The sequence below is a fragment of the Akebia trifoliata genome, chromosome 4, assembly GCF_017979445.1.
Source record: "Akebia trifoliata isolate Shusen 1 chromosome 4, ASM1797944v1, whole genome shotgun sequence".
In the NCBI taxonomy this organism is placed as follows: domain Eukaryota; kingdom Viridiplantae; phylum Streptophyta; class Magnoliopsida; order Ranunculales; family Lardizabalaceae; genus Akebia; species Akebia trifoliata.
In genome coordinates this window covers 30,059,958-30,079,439 of record NC_141378.1, presented here as the reverse complement: position 1 = coordinate 30,079,439, position 19,482 = coordinate 30,059,958, and the positions used below count along the sequence as shown (strand labels likewise).

The 19,482-nt window shown below is 35.6% G+C and overlaps 1 pseudogene; it reads left to right on the top strand.

Annotated features, from left to right (window-relative positions):
- Nucleotides 1-3,808: 3,808 nt before the first annotated feature.
- LOC147404698 (uncharacterized) lies at nucleotides 3,809-12,657 on the top strand (annotated as a pseudogene).
- Nucleotides 12,658-19,482: the final 6,825 nt, after the last annotated feature.

Here is a 19,482-nt window from a genome sequence, read left to right as displayed (position 1 = left end):
ATCAACCAACCTAACACTCATTCTCTAAACCACTCTCTTACACCCCCACTCCACCACCAACCATCACTCATGTCAACCCATCCAACACTCTACCCAAATGGGTTCGGGTAGGATCCAACCCATTTGGGTCTAAACCTCACCCATTTTCATTCATTACACATTTACCCTCCATTTCACCTTAAATTTCACACCCCTCACTCCTAAATCCTATACCATTACCCCTTCTCTCACATTTTAACCCCATTATACCCCCAAACCCCCTCCAAACACCTATATATACCTTCCCTCTCACCCCAAAAAGGGTTACACCAAGTCTCCATAAGAAAAAAATCTACTCTATCTACTCCTCCTCACTACTCTCTCATAACACACTCTAAGAGAAATAACTTCACTCTCAACTCACCAAGGACTATTCAAAGAAGAAGAAGAAGTCCAAGAGTACAAGGTGGGAGCAATCAACACCCCCCCCCTTTTTTCTTTTCTCTACCCTCTCCTCTTCCCTCTTCTATCACCCCCCTCTTTTCATTTTATTTTAAATGAGTTGAGCATGAATGGACCTCAAGGCTTGGATCTACAAGGATCATCTCCATTGATGAGATGATCCTATGACCAAGCCAAAATTAAATCCCTACTTAGGGAACAAATGTACCCATGTGGCACACTTTTCACTTTCTTTTAAAAATCAAAATGACCGAGTTATTTGAGGTTACCGCCACGTGACTAGGAGAAAGGGGTGCCTAACACCTTCCCTTTTCTCCAACCGAGCCGCTTGCCCGAACCTCTAGGTTTGATCAACCCTATCCGTTGCGAGTCACTAACGCTAAAAAATGGCAATTTTTCGATAGGCACACACCGGGTGACCATTCACACCCCTTTTCAATTTGAATGGTGGCGACTCCAATATTTAGTAGTTGTGGTCGTCATGACGACGAAAACCATGTAGCTACATCCCAAAAAGTAATGAAAACGATGGAATGGGGGATCGAAACGGTGTGGAACGAGGCTATGCCTGGTTCAACTTGTAGGTATCGAAAAGAGCTTCGATTTGATATGCACTAATAGTCGTTTCGATATCCGGATCAAAAGTTATGGTCGTTTGAAGTTAGCAATTCCAAATTATCAATTTTCTGCAATTATATCTGGTTTATCCAGCCTTCCTTTGGTTTTGAATTGGGATGAATATTTGTTGGGAAGCAAGATCTACCCCCATTGTTCTCCAATTCGAATGTCGCCCGAACCAAATCTTCGAAGAATTCCTTCAATAATGATCTAATTTCCAGCAATCTTAGAGCTCTGATACCAAATGATATGAAACCTCTTGGATTAGAACCTTCTCTTGATGATCTCTTCTAGAAAACATTTAATTCGAAGGCTTCGAATGTTTTAGATTGTTTAGAAACAACTTAAAATGTTGACCGGACTAAAACCTCAAGAAAACTAAGTCCTTGAAACCCCAATCTTGTGATGCCACAAGGTTTGATCATTTCCTTGATAAGTCGAAGATTCAAGCACTCCTTCAAGAACTCGAACAAGAACTCACAAAGAACTCATAAAGATCTCATAAAGATCTCATAAAGAACTCAAACTAGAACACATGAAACAAAATAAAGTTCTTGAAGAAACTTCAATTCTCATAAAATGTAAATTGTCAATTGTGTCTCAATTACAAGATGAGGTGCCCTTTTATAGACAAATTAGATCAATATTGGTTTTAATTAGTCCTTGGAAAATAAAGAAAGTCTAATTAGTCCTTCGGAAATAAAGAAATCAAAACTAAGGACAATTAGAACATAAAATTTTTCAATTAACCCTTGCATCCAAATTGATCTCTTGCATAAAAGATAGTTGACCATCCTTGATGAAACTTTGATATCTCCGAAGTTAACCTTAGAATCTTCTAGAATGGCCTCTTTGTATTGTACTTCCACAATCAAGCCTTGCAATGCCTCTTCCATCCTATTTGTCCTTGCCCTAGTCATTGGATCGCCAATTCCTTGCAATGGTTCTTGAGAAGACTTGGAAACATCAACTTGAGTTATTGGGTCAGCAACTCGATCTCCATTAGGCTGTACCTCAACCTTGTCCAAACTTAATTTTTTACTTAATTGTGAAGGCCATGCACTTTGCCAACTAAAATTAGGTATAGCTCGCCCTGGAGTCACCCGAAAGCACCCTTGTAATACTATGTAAGGCTCACATATGAAGCCATATCAGCTCTGTGCCAGGGCATATCTGTTATCTTAGTGGCATTATAGTAATAAAAAGTATGACTGTGAAATCGAGGATTTTTAAAAAATAGGGAGTTGCCACCTAGTTTAGGTCTAGGAACCATAGATAACTCCAAAATGGATCGGGTTGGTCCACGAATAATGGGTAAGGAGTCAGATTACAGGTTTCGGAAGGTGTTAGGCACCGAATCCGCCTGATTAAGATGATCAATCTCGACTACGATCCAAAAATATCCTATGGTTAACATTCAAAGGCTAAAGGTTAAACTATGATCAAATCATCATCAAATTGTATCTGATTTACTAAGCAAATCTTAGGCTAAAATAATGACATGGTTTCTCGAATTTCGCATAATGAAATCCCACGATTTAATAAGGCTTACGTGGCGCAAACAAAAATAAATAAATGGATCAATTTGGTCACATTTTGAAAAGTATGAAATCGATTTTCAATGCCACGTATACAAAAATTAGTGAGTCGACTCACATGCCTAATTTCATAGGTAAATTTAATTTTAAACTTCCAATGCACACAAAATCAATGAGTTGACTCACGTGCCCATTTCATAGAAAATTTCGATTTTTAACTTTCAATGTATACAAAATCAGTGAGTTGACTCACGAGCCCATTTCATAGAAAATTTCTATTTTAAACTTCTAATGTATACAAAATCAATGAGTCGACCCAATAATTTTAATTAATGAAATTTGATTTTTTTAAATCGCCATGTGCATCAAAATCAATGAATTAACCTATACATTTTTAATCAACGAAATTTGATTAATATCAACAATCAATGAGTTAATCACAAAATGAGTGAGTCAATCAGATAATGTGAACGATCAATGGGTTGATCCATTAATATCACAAAATTAGCAAGTCAACCCGATTAAATAATCAATGAATTGATCTCTTAATCAATTGATCCATCAACATATAATGATTTGATACATTAATGTCACAAAATCAGCGAGTCAACCGGATTAAAAAAATCAAGGAATTGATCCCTTAATTAATTGATCCATCAACAATCAATGAGTTGATACATTAATGTCCCAAAATTAGCGAGTCAATCCGATTAAAAAAAATCAATGATCCGGCTCTTTAATTTTGTAAAAAAAAAAAATTAACTTGATCGACCTTTCAACATTAAAATCAATGAATTGATCCACTAATACTTCGAAAACAAAAATATTGCTCACGCATACCCAAAAATCGATGAATCCATTCGGAAGCATAAAAAATATTCTCCTACTCCTCTCGATATGCGAAAACAAATAAAAACATAGAAAAAGTACACACAAAAAAATTCCTCTAATCCTATCGATATGTAAAAAATGTACTGTGAAAAACAATGAGCAAACGAGAATACAAAATAAAATAAACTAAGGATAGGTTTACCTATTGAATTGTGGACAACAAATTGACTCCTTCAGATATAACCAAAATGCCTGTGAGTACTCGTAGCTATGGAGACATGAGAGCCGAGGGTAGAAAAAGGGGGATTGTGGCAACAGCGTGAGAGGTTGGACAACATAAGTGGCTGTGTTGCTGTGACATGAACGAAATAAGAGAGGTGATGGGGACTGTAATCGAGCAGGTTGCATTGCACCAAGATGAAGAGAGTAAAAGAAAGGCTATGTTGCAGCAAGGTGAATAAAGGGAGAGGGGCTATGTTACAATGGAGCTACAGTAAAACATGATAGAGGGTGAATAGGGCTAACAACAAGGTTGCAGCAATAGTGAAAGAGATGGAAGCTATTGTAGAACGTGATAGATGAAGAAGATGAGTTATAAAATAATAATAAAAGATGTGGTTAGAAGAGAAGGGGTTTGAAAGAGAAAAGAGGGCCGAAAGATGGTTGTAACAGCCACGTTTTTTGGAAGAGGAGTGTAGTGTAGTTGTTGTCCAATGTCAAAGAGCTTTCTTCTTTTTTTAAAATGTAGTGAGATGGAGTGATGGAAGAGGAACCAGTGAGGGTGGAAGAGAAGGAGCTGTTTTATGGTGGTGGTTATAATGAAACATGAGAGAGGCTTGGGACCTCGATGATGAGGGTTGTTGGTTTTAATTGTGAAGAGGGGGAGACTTGAGAATGATTGGAGAAGAAGGTGTGGCTATTGAGGGCGTTAATGGAGAAGGTGTTGCTGGTTTTTTTAATGGAGAAGAAGACGGTGCAATCAAAAGAGAAGAAGGATGTAAAAACGTAGGTGCTCATTCCCATCCCCCAAGAATGGTCTCTGTTTTTCCTTTTATGGAGATCATGGAGATGATGAAAACCACAAGTGGTTGGCTGGGCAGTTGCAAGGACGTGGGGTCATGAAAATAGTTGGAGTAGAGGTTGGAGGGGCGAAAAGAGATGTGAAAGAGGAAAAGGAGTTGAGGAAAGAAAATGTGGGTCTACCCAAAACATTTTCATTTGAAGAATGGGGGTTAGAGATCCCACGCCACTCGCCTTATTAGTCGTCCCTTGCTAATGAGTTGTGATTGACTGATAATTTAATTTTGATTCCAATTGGTTTGTTAGATTTTAATTTCTATTTGATTGGTCAATTTGATTTATTGGTTGATTGATTTTAAAATTTTAATTTGATTTGGCATTTTAGTTGGTTGAGTAATTTTTAATTGGAAATTAAATTTGATTTGGATTAAATTCGATTATTTGGTTCAATTTTCAATTTGATCGATTAATTTTTATTTTGAGTTTCAATTTTGAATTTTAATTGTTTTTAACTTGAATTTGTTTAATTTTAATTTCATTTCGAATTTGATTTGTTTGGTTTCAATTTGAATTTTGAATGGGTTGATTTGGTTTTGATTTCCTAAGAATCAGGTTTTTAAGTTATGGTTGGACATTGAGGGGCATTTCAATCATTTTTGTGATTTTTTTTAATTTCTCTATTTTTGTCGATTTGGGTCCCGTTAGACTCGAAATCACCTTCTGAGTGCAATGGAGGTAATTTTGAGATTTTTCGGAGATCCGAAATTTATGAGAGGTATTTTTGTTATTTTAGTGATTTTTACATATTTTTACGAATTTTAACGTAAGGTTTCTTTAAGTTTCTGTGTGATTATTTCTAAGTCTCAAAGTCATATTTTCCTAACGTAGCAAAGTCTTTAAGTTATTGAGCTGTGTAATGGAGATCGAGTTGCTGTTTCCAAGTCTTCTCAAGAACCATTGCAAGGAATTGGCTGTCCGATGACTAGGGCAAGGACAAAGAAGATGGAAGAGGCATTGCAAGGCTTGATTGTGGAAGTCCAATACAAAGAGGCCATTCTAGAAGATTCTAAGGCTAATTTTGGAGATATCAAAGTTTCATCAAGGATGGTCAACTATCTTTTTATGCAAGAGATCAATTTGGAAGATCAATTTGAATGCCAGGGTTAATTGGGAATTGTTATGTTATAATTGTCCTTAGTTTTGAATTCTTTATTTCCTAAGGACTAATTAGACTTTCTTTATTTTTCCAAGGACTAATTAGAATTAATCTTGATCTAATTTGTCTATAAAAGGGCACCTCATTTTGTAATTGAGACACAATTGATAATTTACATCTTATGAGATTTTGAAGTTTATTCAAAAAAACTTTAGTTTTGTTTCATGCTTTCTTTATGGGTTCTTTATGAGTTTTCATTCGAGTTCTTGAAGAAAAGACATGACTCTTCGACTTATCAAGAAAGTGATCAATCCTTGTGGTGTCATTAGATTGAGGTTTCAAGGACTTAGTTTCCTTGGGATTTTAGTCCGATCAACATTTTAATTTGTTTTAAAACAATCTAGAACGTTCGAAGCCTAGAAGAGATCATCAAGAGAAGGTCTTAATCCAAGAAGGTTCACATCATTTGGTATCAGAGCAACAAGATTGCTGGAAATTAGATCATTATAGAAGGAATCCTTCGAAGATTTGGTTCGGGCGACATTGGATTGGAGAACAAGACGGGTAGATCTTGCTCCCCTACCATAGATTCCCACCAATTCACAACCAAACATTGCTGGAAAAATCAGGTTTTCTTTTTTTTTTTTTTTGTTTTAGATTTCAAAATTCTTGATACATTCTTGATTGAAAAGAAACATTCTTTGTTGCTGTGTTCATCACCAATGACGTTGCTATGTTTTCACCATTGTTGCTTGCTGTATTTTTTTTATTTTTAATAACGAACATTATTTAAATCATCCTTTGCTGCCATTTTTTTGTTTTTTGTTTTTGTTTTTGTTTTGTTTGTTTGTGTTTATCGTTGGGTTTTCATTTGATCTAACTTTGCTGTATTAGAATCGTTGTTCGTTCATGATCTTTAACATTGAACAAAACATCTATTGAATTGCTGATCACAACGATTATCTGCTAGGTTTTATCATATACATAGTCATTGTTCTTGCTGCAACCAATAGAATATACATAGTTGTTGTGTTTTCCACCATCTAGACGTTTGTTCTTGCTGGAAATTTTAGAATAAAATGTTTATTTTATTGTTGATCTTTCATTGAAAATAGACGAAACCTTCTTCGTCACAACGTTTTCAAAATTCAGCCATTATAAAGAAGAACGTCTTCTTTACATTCCATGGTATCCTTGCTAGATTTTCAATTGGCATCAATTGTTTCATCTCAATTGGTATCTTGTAATTGCAATCTACAGTTTCTTTAAAACCATTTTCTTTTCTTGTTGAAGATTCAGACCAACGTGTGACATACATTTTTGTTTTTTAATTCTTCTGTTTTACGATTGTGTTTGCTGAGTATATACATATATGTTTGCTTTTGCTGTTCTTCACGTCCTCTTTGAATAGAAAAAAAAAATAATAAATAAACTTAAGAGAGGGAGAATATAAGCAGCCATATTAACAATTTCAGCAACGTTCTATTGAATTGCTGGTTTTTTCTTGTTGAATGCATACTCAACACCCAACATTTTATTGCTAATTTTATTTTTTATTTTTTTTGCTGGAAACTTAGACTCAACACCCAACGTTTTATTTCTGATTTTATTTTATTTTATTTTATTTTTTTTGCTGGAAACTTAGAATCACGTTTCTGTTGTTGGAGTTGCTGTATCTAGTTCATATAGAACGAATTGTTGTTAGTTACATTAAATTGGATCAGATCAAGAACGATTTCAAAAAAAAAAAATATAAATAAATAAATAAATAACAACAGTGTGTTCAATGTGTTCAATGTGTTCTTGCTGGAATGCAGCTTGCTGAAAATTTCAGCAAGTATGTCATGGTGATTCCGCCATTAACGTAGAATATAATCCAATTGCTGACTTATTTTTTTATTTTTTATTTTTTTATTTTTGCTGGTAATACATATACATATATATATATACATCCTCTCTTAACATTCTTGCTGTTGTTGGATAATAGAAACCAAGTTGGTCCACAAACGCCTTGTTGGTGACCACCAACGATTTGTTGCTGAGTTCTCCAAATTATTTTGTTTCCTTTTTCTTATTTTCTGAATGTATGTTTTCTTTTGTTGAGATCTGAACAACCACAATTAAATTCTTGTTTAAAAAAAAAAAAAAAAAAAAAAAAGGATGGCTATTTGCTGTTTGTAGTTGAAGAAATTTGATAAATTGGAGCTGTTAACTTCAAACGGCCATAACTTTTGATCCGGATATCGGAACGACTATTAGTGCATATCAAATCGAAGCTCTTTTCGAGATCTACAAGTTGAACAGGCACAGCCTTGTTCCACACCGTTTCGACCTTCAATTCCATAATTTTCATCACTTTTCGGGACTTACAAGATTGTTGCATATTTTTTTGTTGTTTTCGTTTATTTTAACTTACAGAGTTTCAACCATGAGTAAGGAAGGGGGAGAACCACATGAGACCGACTTAAAATTATTCATCAAGGCCGTTCATGATCAATTTAAATTGTTGAATTCAAGGTTGGACAATATGGAATCCTCTAATGAATCTAAATCATATCGAAGACATGAGTTCGATGGAGAAGACGATATTCATTCCGAAGCGGAGAGAGTACATTATCAACGGGATAAGAAAGTAGATTTCAAAGAAGATAACAATTTGGGTAGCATAAAGATGACGATTCCGACCTTTCACGGAAAGAATGATCCTGAATTATATTTGGAGTGGGAAAGAAAAGTTGAACACGTTTTTGATTGTCATAATTATTCCGAGGATAAAAAAATAAAGCTAGCCGCAGTGGAATTTACAAATTATGCCAGTATATGGTGGGATCAATTGGTGATCAATAGGCGTAAAAATGGTGAGAGACCTATTCGATCATGGGATGAGATGAAGGCAGTGATGCGTAAAAGATTTATTCCTAGCGATTACTATCGAGATTTGTATATTAAATTGCAAGGGTTGGTTCAAGGTTCCATGAGTGTAGAGGATTATTATAAAGAAATGGAGATTGCCATGATTAGAGCAAGCATAGAGGAAGATATAGAAGCAACCATGGCTAGATTCATTGCCGGATTGAACAAAGAGATTGCTGATGTGGTTGAGTTGCACCATTATGTGGAGATGGAAGAGTTACTGAACAAAGCCATTAAAGTGGAAAAGCAAATCAAGTCTAGAAGGTTCAGATCTGGATCATCTTCTAATAATCCGTGGAGACCAAATTGGAAGGACAATAAAATTTCTTTCAAACCAAAAGAAGACGCAAAGTCAAAGCCTTTGGTTTCTATTCCTAAGGATAGACTTGAAACAAAGCTTCTTATTAAGTCACGTCAGATTAAGTGTTTTAGGTGCCAAGGGTTTGGACATATTGCTTATGAATGCCCAAACAAAAGGTTTATGGTTGTATTGGCAAATGGAGACATTGAAAGTGCTAGTTCAAGTGACAACGAGATGCCTCCATTAGAGGATTGTTCTGATGTTGAAGTAGAAGAGCTTGTGCATGGTGATTTACTTGTCACCAGGAGAGCTTTGAGTATACAGCCTAAGGATGAAGGAGATGAGGAGCAACGTGAGCATATTTTTCACACAAGATGCCACGTGAAGGATAAAGTCTGTACATTGATTATTGATAGTGGGAGTTGTACCAATGTTGCTAGTACCTTGTTGGTAGAGAAATTGAATTTGAAATGGCAGAAACATCCTAAACCGTATAAGCTTCAATGGTTGAATGATTGTGGAGAAGTGAAGGTAAACAAGCAAGTTCGGGTTCCTTTCTCAATAGGCAAGTATGTGGATGAGGTTATTTGTGATGTGGCACCGATGCATGCCGGTCATATATTGCTCGGTCGACCGTGGCAATTTGATAGGAGAGTGTCGCATGATGGGTATAAAAATCGTTATTCTTTTGTAATGAACAATCGAAAAATTGTATTGGCCCCTCTCAAACCTTTGCAAGCTTATGAAGACCAGGTTAGGATAGCAAGTGAGTGCAAAAAGAGAGAGAAAGAAATGTGTGAGCAAAAAGGAGAGCAAAATGAGCAACCTGGAGATAAGAATAAAGTACTGAGTGTACTTACTGACAAACATGATGTTAAAAGTGTAATGATAGTAAGACCACAAGTTCTAGTTCTTATGTAGAAAAATGTTTATTTTTCCACTACCGATCTTAACTTATCTTTGCCTAGTGTTGTTGTGTCTTTATTGCAGGATTTTGAGTATCTTTTTCCCGAGGAGATTCCACACGGTTTACCTCCTTTAAGAGGAATTGAGCACCAAATAGACTTCATACCTGGTTCTGCTATACCAAATAGACCTGCTTATAGAGCTAATCCCGAGGAAACAAAGGAGATACAGAGGCAAGTGGATGAACTATTGCAGAAAGGATTTGTGAGGGAAAGTCTCAGCCCATGTTCGGTTCCTGTTCTCTTAGTACCAAAGAAAGATGGAACATGGCGCATGTGTGTGGATTGTCGAGCTATTAATAAGATAACGGTAAAATATAGGCATCCTATCCCTAGGTTAGATGATATGTTTGACGAATTGCATGGCTCTCGTTTGTTTTCTAAAATTGATCTAAAGAATGGGTATTATCAAATTCGCATGAAAGAGGGAGATGAATGGAAAACTGCATTGAAAACTAGATATGGGTTGTATGAATGGTTAGTAATGCCCTTCGGTTTAACTAACGCCCCTAGTACATTCATGAGATTAATGAACCATGTCTTGCTTGCTTTCATGGGAAAATTTGTGGTAGTTTACTTTGATGATATTTTAGTCTATAGCAAAAATGTTGATGACCATGTGAAGCATTTGCATGCTGTGTTTAGTGTGTTAAGAGAACATCAATTATATGTTAATCTTAAGAAATGCACATTTTGTATGGAATCTGTTGTGTTTCTTGGATTTGTTGTTAGTTCGTAGGGAATTAGCGTTGATGAGGAAAAGGTAAGGGCAATAAAGGATTGGCCTACACCTAAGAATGCGAACGAGGTAAGAAGTTTTCATGGTTTAGCAAGTATTTATCGAAGGTTTGTTAAAGATTTTAGTTCTATTGCTACACCTTTGAATGAACTTGTTAAAAAGAATGTTGTTTTTAATTGGGTTAATGTGCATGATCAGGCTTTCCAAACTTTGAAAGATAAGTTAACTAATGCACCTTTGTTGTGTTTGCCTAACTTTGATAAAGCTTTTGAAATAGAGTGTGATGCATCCGGGATTGGAGTAGGAGCTGTTTTGATGTAGGATTCTAAGCCAATAGCTTATTTTAGTGAAAAGTTAAGTGGGGCAGCATTGAATTATCCTACTTATGACAAAGAACTTTATGCACTAGAACATGGCATCATTATTTATGGCCAAGGGAATTTATCATTCATTCTGATCATGAGAGCTTGAAATTCCTGAAGACCCAAGGTAAGCTTAATAAAAGACATGCTAAATGGTTAGAGTTTATAGAAACATTTCCTTATGTAATTAAATATAAACGTGGGAAGGAAAATGTTGTGGCCGATGCATTATCAAGAAGGTACGTATTACTTACTTCATTGCAAACTAAACTACTTGGTTTTGAATTAATTAAAGATTTGTATGCCAATGATTCTGATTTCAGCCAAGTATGGAATGCATGTGCTAAGTGTGCATTTGGTGACTTTTATAGGCATGAAGGATTTCTTTTCAAGAAAGATAAATTGTGCGTGCCAAATTGTTCTGTTCGTGAATTACTTGTAAAGGAAAGTCATGGGGGAGGTTTAATGGGTCACTTTGGTGTCCTAAAAACTTTAGATATCTTACGTGAGCATTTTTAGTGACCCCATATAAAGCATGATGTTCAATCTGTTTGTGACAAGTGCATTACATGTAGGCAAGCAAAGTCTAAAATTCGACCGCATGGCTTGTATACCCCTTTGCCTGTACCTAATCAGCCTTGGACTGATATTTCTATGGATTTTGTTTTAGGATTGCCAAGGACTCAAAATGGTAAAGATAGTATATTTGTTGTTGTTGATAGGTTTAGTAAGATGGCCCATTTTATTGCATGTACTAAAACCAATGACGCAACACATATTGCTGAATTGTTTTTCAAGGAGGTAGTTCGATTGCATGGGCTACCTAAATCAATTGTTAGTGACAGAGATGTTAAGTTCCTTAGTTATTTTTGGCGTACTTTATGGAGTAAATTAGGAACTAAACTTCTATTTTCTACTGTTGCACATCCTCAAACGGATGGCCAAACTGAAGTAGTTAATAGGACACTTACTTCCTTGTTGCGTGCTATCATTCAAAAAAATTTAAAACAATGGGAAAAGTGTTTACCACATATTGAGTTCGCATATAATAGGACTATTCATTCAACTACTTCATTTTCTCCATTTGAGATTGTTTATGATTTTAATCCTTTAACGCCTGTGGATATTTTACCTTTGCCAACTAATGAACATGCTAATCTTGATGGTAAGAAAAAGGCAGATTTTGTGAAAGATTTACATGCCAAAGTTCGAGCTAACATTGACAGGAAGAATGAGCAATATGCTAAGCAAGCCAATAAGGGTCGTTTGAAAGTTATCTTCCACCCTGGAGATTGGGTTTGGGTGCACTTGCGTAAGGAGCGGTTTCCTACCCAAAGGAAATCAAAATTGCAACCTCGAGGAGATGGTCCATTTCAAGTCTTGGAACGGATCAATGATAACGCCTACAAAGTTGATTTGCCAAGTGATTATGGTAATGTTAGTGCAACTTTTAATGTTGCTGATTTATCCTTGTTTAATGTAGGTGATTCGAGGACGAATCTTTTCGAAGAGGGGGAGAATAATGGAGATCGAGTTGCTGTTTCCAAGTCTTCTCAAGAACCATTGCAAGGAATTGGCGGTCCGATGACTAGGGCAAGGACAAAGAAGATGGAAGAGGCATTGCAAGGCTTGATTGTGGAAGTCCAATACAAAGAGGCCATTCTAGAAGATTCTAAGGCTAATTTTGGAGATATCAAAGTTTCATCAAGGATGGTCAACTATCTTTTTATGCAAGAGATCAATTTGGAAGATCAATTTGAATGCCAGGGTTAATTGGGAATTGTTATGTTATAATTGTCCTTAGTTTTGAATTCTTTATTTCCTAAGGACTAATTAGACTTTCTTTATTTTTCCAAGGACTAATTAGAATTAATCTTGATCTAATTTGTCTATAAAAGGGCACCTCATTTTGTAATTGAGACACAATTGATAATTTACATCTTATGAGATTTTGAAGTTTATTCAAAGAAACTTTAGTTTTGTTTCATGCTTTCTTTATGGGTTCTTTATGAGTTTTCATTCAAGTTCTTGAAGAAAAGACATGACTCTTCGACTTATCAAGGAAGTGATCAATCCTTGTGGTGTCATTAGATTGAGGTTTCAAGGACTTAGTTTCCTTGGGGTTTTAGTCCGATCAACATTTTAATTTGTTTTAAAACAATCTAGAACGTTCGAAGCCTAGAAGAGATCATCAAGAGAAAGTCTTAATCCAAGAAGGTTCACATCACTGTGTATCGAACCTAAGTGTACATACTTGCTAAGTCAGGTGTAAGATGTAATGATCCTAAACGTGAGTTAATTTTTATGTCAAGTCGTGACAAGTAAGGGGATGGAAAGAAGAAAAAGATTAGAAATAGAAGGAATCAAGAACAGTACTCACAAGCCTTTTAGTTCTTTGCGTTTATTATTAGGAATCCACGGTAACTGGGTGATGAATTGTCGAATTAGGCAAATGCAAAAATGGGGTATTTACAGATGCCCATCTTTGGGAAAGGGTGGAAGGAAAGTAGATGGCCAATCTATTGTGGTAGATAATGCAACATCCGAATGCCAAAGCTAGTGATAGCTCATTTTGCAGCTTGATTTGGTAATTTGTCGAAGAATCCAGATCCTTGAGGGTAAGCTCTCCTTGGACTAAAAAATATCAAATCCTTGAATTTTGGAGAATTCTCCTTGACTAATGCTAATGCAATGCAAGTGCACGTGTGTGCAATTGTGTAGTGATGATTTCGAAAAGGCGCACCTCCATTCTGCACATTCGTGCTAGGAGGATAGCAAACTCAATAATAAAAAATTGTGTAATAGTCAACATAAAATCTGAGCAAAACCTGAGAAAATTATGAATAAAAATAAGTGAAATTGAGTAAAATCTGGGCATAAACTGAGCATAATTCAAGAAAAATCTTGGCAGGGTCTGAACATAATCTGAGCATAATTTGAGAAAAATCTTAATGGGGTTTGAGCATAAACTGAGCAAAATCTGATAAAGAATTTCGACGAGTCTAAGTAAAATCCGAGAAAGAATCTCAGTGGGTCTGAGCAAAATCCGATGTGAATTTCGACAAGTTTAGAATCTAAGGCAGGTCTGAGCAAAATCCGAGAAAGAATCTCGGCGAGTTTGAACAAAATCTGAGAAAGAATCGGAATAAAATCCCATTCCAAAGGAACCATTTTTTTTTTGGACAAAAAGTTGGATTTTATGAAGGCCAAGTCAATATTTTAACTTTCTTTAAATCTCAAGGGTTTTCAAAATTGCTATCGATAGGGTAACATTTAATTCCGGATTTTTCTTATCCTTTGAGGCTGGAATTGATCAGGCTTAAGAACAAAAATGCCCTTAGTTCAATAAGACCTTACACTGGGGATAATTGAACACATTTTGAAAATACATGCCCATAATGTAGGGGAGAAATAAATATGCTTCCGAACAAAAAAGAGAAGTGCCCCTCAATATGAAAATAAGAAGTCTTGGATTACCACTGATAGACCATATTTTTAGTCATCAATACACCCTATAGAAGATTATAGTAAAGTGATGAGTAGGGTATCATTATTAGCCGGGGATTGCGAGTACTCTTACACTTAAGAGTCATAACAAATTTCAGTTAGTTTAATTAACAATTTGTGAACAAACGTATTACACAAAATCAAGGGAGTTTCAATTGTTTGATTCGGGTTTTCAAAAAAATATTAATAACAAAAATTAAAGAAACAAATATTTACAATTGTTCATCTTCTCTCAGATTCATTAAATAACTAATCAAATTGCTTCAACATAGACAACAAATCTCATGCCTTAATTACATATCCGAATTGAATCAAAGTGCAAGCCTAAAGAGATCATGCATTTTATAAATTCCTTCTTAGATAAACCCTAGGAGGTTGGAAAAGTCCCTCACCTAGTTATTTTGGTTAAGCAATCAAGTTAATACTCGACGTATCCTTACAACAACTTAAACAAATCATTAAGATAAAAAGGAGTTATGATTCAATAACCTACTCCTCAAACTTATGGAAAAGTCCATGGCTAAAGAACATGCAATTTCATATCACAACCATTGTTCATAGCTTTTACCACTTTTAAATCATACTCCAAATCAATTAGGTGATTAGAGATACAATTATGGCTTCAATGACCGTTAATATCAAAGTTTTCAATATGACCGAACTGAAAATTCAGTATACATAATTAAAATTCATCGATTCATGTGTCTACATATCACCAATCCGAAAACATCAATTAATGAATCTGAAAGTCACTAACTCATTGAATTAAAAATTTTCAACTTAAGAACCCAACAAGATGTTCTTTAATCCAATAGCAATAAGGGCTGAAATAATAAAAATAAATAAAAGTCATAACGATTACACTTTTTAACACAACCAAAGAAGTTTAAGATGTGTTGGTGGTGATGTTCCTCACAGCGATGATGTTGATGATTGAAAACGAATATAAGCAGCAACGTTGTAAACTTCTTGGCAATAATGTTGCTGAAAAATTTTAGCAACTTCTTCTTCTTGGCAGTAACTCGTTGGTCCCAAAATCTCCTTCTTCTTGGCAATAACGTTGCTGAAAAATTTCAGCAACAACTCCTTCTTCTTGGCAGCAACTCGGTGGCGGCCCCTAGTTCCCCAAGTTTTTCCAGCCACCTTTTTACCAAAGAAAAGATTAAAATAAAATAAGAGAGAGAGAGATTCACGTTTTTATAGCAGCCAAAATTTCAGCCTCCCTTCTTTTTTCAAGTTTTTTTTTTCTTTTCTTTTTTATTTATTTCTTTTTTTATCCTCTCAAAATCCCACGAGTTCAGCCCCTTTTCCTCCTTAATTTCAGCACTTTTTTTTTCTTTATTTCAGCAACTCCTCTTTTTTATAGCAGCCACCTAACCTTTTATGGCAGCCACGTTGCTGAATTTTCTTTCTTGGCAGCAACTCTTTTTGCTAAAAATCAGCAACTTTGAAAACTTCTTAGTGGTTACCAAAATTCAGCAGCTCCTCAACGTGAAGAGATCCCCCCAAATTTCTCCTAAAAACTAGGAGTGCTCCCCTTTTTTTTTTTTTACTCTTTTAGCAGCCACGTTGCTGAAATTTCAGCAACTCTTTTTTTTTTTTCTCCACGTATTCGACCTCCTTTCTTTTAAAGAAATGTATATCCACTCGAATATATATCCCCCAAATCAGCGCCACACCTCCATCAACCAATATAATTCGGCATTTTAAACTTTGAGTTTTAAAATTCAAAAACTCTCTAGCCCCACAAAAAATAGGATCGTTCCTAGTTAATAGCTAGATTGGTTTTTTAGTCGTTCTATTAATCAGAATTTCCATCTAAAATTCAAATATGTGGTGATTGAATTTTATGGCTGATCTCCTCTTTATTCTCTTCACGTCCAGATAAATGCAAACATGCCACATATGCATGCATTAGGATTTCTCTACACTAGTGGCACGCATAGGTATCTAATCGTCTCCAATGTCCTCTCATCTTTTGACAAATCATCCGAGTAATTCCAAGGTGGAAATTCCCTACAAATAAATCAGAAAATAAAAATAAGGAAAGTTTCCATAATTAAATTGAGAGAAATGTCAAAAAGACAAGTTTTCAACTTAAGAAAATTTCTTAAAATGATTATACTATTTTCTTGATAAATATGACTAGGAAAACTCATATTTTAACTTTCTTTTACCATTCCCACATTCCAAGCTCTAAGAGTGGAAACTAAGTTCAAACTAACAAAGTTAAGAGGATTACAAAGCCAAATAGGGTAGGAAAAACATTAAAAACATTACACAAAGTATTCCTATCAACTACCAGTACAATAAGGATTCACTTTTAATTTTGACTTTATTGAAGATCATGAGTCAGGCCTAACTTTTGAGACCAAATATTCACTTTTAAGATTCATCTTGGAGATTACATTCTTTCCCCTTTGGCTTGCTTAGGAAAGTAAAACTTTTCAGATCAATCGTAGACAAGATACATGTGGCCTCTGAGTCTTTGCCTGGTTTGAGCTGGGTATTGAAGCTTGGTCATTCGGGCTTCTAATGTTCTGACTCGACTCATTTTGTCAGATTCTCGATTCGATAGAGATTTTCTTTTGATTGATTTAACTTTTGCCTAAATTACCTTTATAGGTTTTCAATCTAGCAAGCGTACTTTAGTTTTTGCCTAAATCGCCCCTTCAGGTTTTAGATCTAGTGAGCTTATAATTTTTTTTTCTTTACTCTAATTGTTGTCAAGGCCGTCCTTTCGGATTTTCAACCTTGCGAGCTTACCTTAATTTTTGCCTAAATCGTTCTTTCGGATTTTCAACTTAGCAAGCCCATTTTTTTTCTTCGCTTCTGAACTTTGGAGTTACTATCTGATCATGCTTTGCTACCTTCCTTGACTTTTTCTCACGATACTTAGGAGGACTTTCATAGGTAAGTTTAGGTCTAGGCATAAAAAAGAAAGGAATCTTGAGGCTCAAGAGCCCAAATGCCTCTTATGAGGCATATCTTTAAATTGTTTTCTTTTTCTTTGAATTTTCTTCCCCATTTTGACAAATATTTTTTTGTTGTCTTTGTATATTTTTTTTGTCTCTTTACGGGGGAACATATTTTTTATTTTATTTTTTGAACTGGTCAGGCTTAAAGTAGCTTCTTAAGTTGCCTATCTACCCTAGAATTTTGGGATCAGACCAAAACGTAGTTCTAATATCCCTCTCCTAGGTTAGGTAATCCGGCTGAGAAAGAAACAAGCATTATTATTATTTTATTTTTATTTTTTAAATGACTGCAAGAGGCTGAGAAAGGAGATATTTATCTGGGTAACAAGAAAATTGGTTCAGCCGAAGATGGCATCCTTAAATATAGTACCACTTGATCTGGTCAAGGTTTGTCGGTTCTAGTAATTCGACGCCATCGTGATCTTGGAGTTTGACAACTTTCCCAGCCAGCACCTCTTTGATAATGAAGGGACCTCCCCAATTGGGCTTGAATTTACCTCTAGGATCGAAGATGGGTGCTCAATTTTCTTTGAGTACTAGGTCTCCGACTTACAAATCGCGAACTTTAACCCTTTTATCAAATGCTCAAGCGACTCTTCTCTGATAAGCTTGCATATAGTATAGAGCTCTAAGTCATTTTTCATCGATTAAATTAAACTCTTCGTACCGGTGAAAAATCCAGTCTCCTTTGATAACTGACTTTCCATTAGAATCCTGAGGGATGGGATTTCCATTTCAACTGGTAAGACAGTTTCTATTCCGTACATTAGTGAATAAGGGGTTGCTCCGGTGGAAGATCATATCAAGGTGCGGTATGCCCATAGCGCAAATGGTAATTTTTTAGACCAATCTCTGTGTGATTGACACATCTTCTTGATAATCGTCTTAAGATTCTTATTGGCTGCTTCAACTGCTTCGTTAGTCTAGAGACGGTAGGGTGATGATTTGTGGTGTCAGATCTTGAACTTTGAACACAGAGTAATAATTTCAGCTTTGAAGTGTGACTTGTTATCAGAGATCAGTTTAGAAGGTACCCCATATCGACTGATGATATGTGTTTGGACAAACTTGACAACTTTGGATGCAGTAAGAATTATATACGAAGTGGCCTCCACCCATTTTGTAAAATAATTAATGGCCACTAGAATGTACTCATGTCCATTCGATGTTTTAGGCATGATTTACCAATTATATCGATCCCCCAAATAGAAAATGGTCATGGCGAAGTCAAACCAACTAACTGAGATGGAGGTACATGTATGAGGTTAGCATGTATTTGACATTTATGGAGGTCTTGACTAGGTGATGACAGCCTGTTTCTATCGTTGGCCAATAATATCATTGTCTCATGATTCGTTTGGCTAACATTTTCCCATTCATATGCGGCCCACAGTCTCCAGAATGCAACTCTATCATTATCCGCTCCGCTTGATTTTCGTCAACACATGACAAATGAATTCTGTCATAAGACCTTTTATATAAGTTTCTTACGCATATGATGAATTGGGATGCGAATCTCTGTAGGGTTTGTCGTTCTTTCCTTGACGCTTCAATTGGGAACACTTATTTTTCCAATACTTCCTTGATGTCAGTATACCATGACTTTCCGTTAGGAAGTTGAGCAGCGATGTCAACCTGATGGCAATATGTAAGTTTATCTTTGATTTCGACGGTGATACGCCGAATCTGTTCTCTTCCCTTGACAGATGTTGGAACAAGATGGCTTTGAACTTCCTTACTAAATTTAGCAGATACTCGTGATAGGGTTTCAGTTTCACGTCCTTAGTTTTCCATTCTTCTAACGACTGATGTATGACCAAGGCTGAATCTCCAAATACTTCAATTTTTATGATACCTAAATTCAAAACAGCCTCAAGTCCGACGATGCATGCTTCGTATTCAGTTGTATTATTAGTATTGGAGAAAGCTAGTTTAATAAGAATCGGAATGTGGCATCTTTCGGGAGAGAACAAGACTGCCCCTATTCCATACCCATTTTGATTCACCATTCCATCGAAGTATAACTGCCATACTTGGTCTCGTGATTCTTCTTCAAGGTTCAGGATATTTTCATCTGGGAATTGATCGATATGCTTCATTCCTTCTGCCACTA